Source organism: Chrysochloris asiatica, unplaced genomic scaffold (assembly GCF_000296735.1).
Source record: "Chrysochloris asiatica unplaced genomic scaffold, ChrAsi1.0 scaffold00229, whole genome shotgun sequence".
Taxonomy (NCBI): Eukaryota; Metazoa; Chordata; class Mammalia; order Afrosoricida; family Chrysochloridae; genus Chrysochloris; species Chrysochloris asiatica.
Window position 1 is genome coordinate 3,498,351 of NW_006408747.1, and position 940 is coordinate 3,499,290.

Genomic DNA, 940 nt, shown 5'->3' on the forward strand with positions numbered 1-940 from the left:
TACTGGTGATTGGAATGCAAAGGTTGGGAGCAAAGAGGAAGGATCAGTAGTTGGAAAATATGGCCTTGGTGATAGAAATGATGCTGGAGAACACATGATATAATTCTGCAAAACCAATGGTTTGTTCATTTCAAATACCTTCTTTACATAGCATAATACACGAGTTTTCGCATGAACGATACCAGATGGAATACATAGAAATCAAATTAACTACATCTGCAGAAAGAGATGATGAAAAGCTCATATCATCATTCAAAATAAGGCCAGGGGCAGACTGTGGAACAGAACATCAATTACTCATATGCAAATTCAAACTGAAGCTGAAGAAAATAAAAAAAAGTCCACGAGAATGAAAATCTGACCTTGAATATATACCATCTGAATTTAGAGGTCATCTGAAGAACAGATTTGATACATTAAACACTAAAGACCAAAGACCAGTAGAGTTGTGGGATGACATTGAGAACATCATACATGAAGAAAGCAAAAAGTCATTAAGAAGACAAGAAAGAAGAAAAAGGTCAAAATGGATGTCATAAGAGGCACTTGCTCCCAGCATAGAGATGCTAAAGCAAATGGAAGAAATTATGAGGTCCAAGAGCTGAACAGAAAATTTCAAAGATCAACTCAAGAAGATAAAGCCAAATATTACAACAAAATATGCAAAGATCTGGAGTTAGAAAACCAAAAAGGAAGAACACGCTTAGCATTTCTCAAGCTGGGAGAACTGAAGAAAAAATTAAACCCTTGACTTTCATTATTGGAAGATTTTCTGGGCAAATTATTGAATGATGCAGAAAGCATCAAGAGAAGATGGAAGAAATACACAGAGTCACTGTACCAAAAGGAAATGGTTAATGTTCAACTATTTCAAGAGGTAGCGTATGATCAATAGCCAATGATACTGAAGGAAGAAGTCCAAAGTGCATTTAAGGAAATA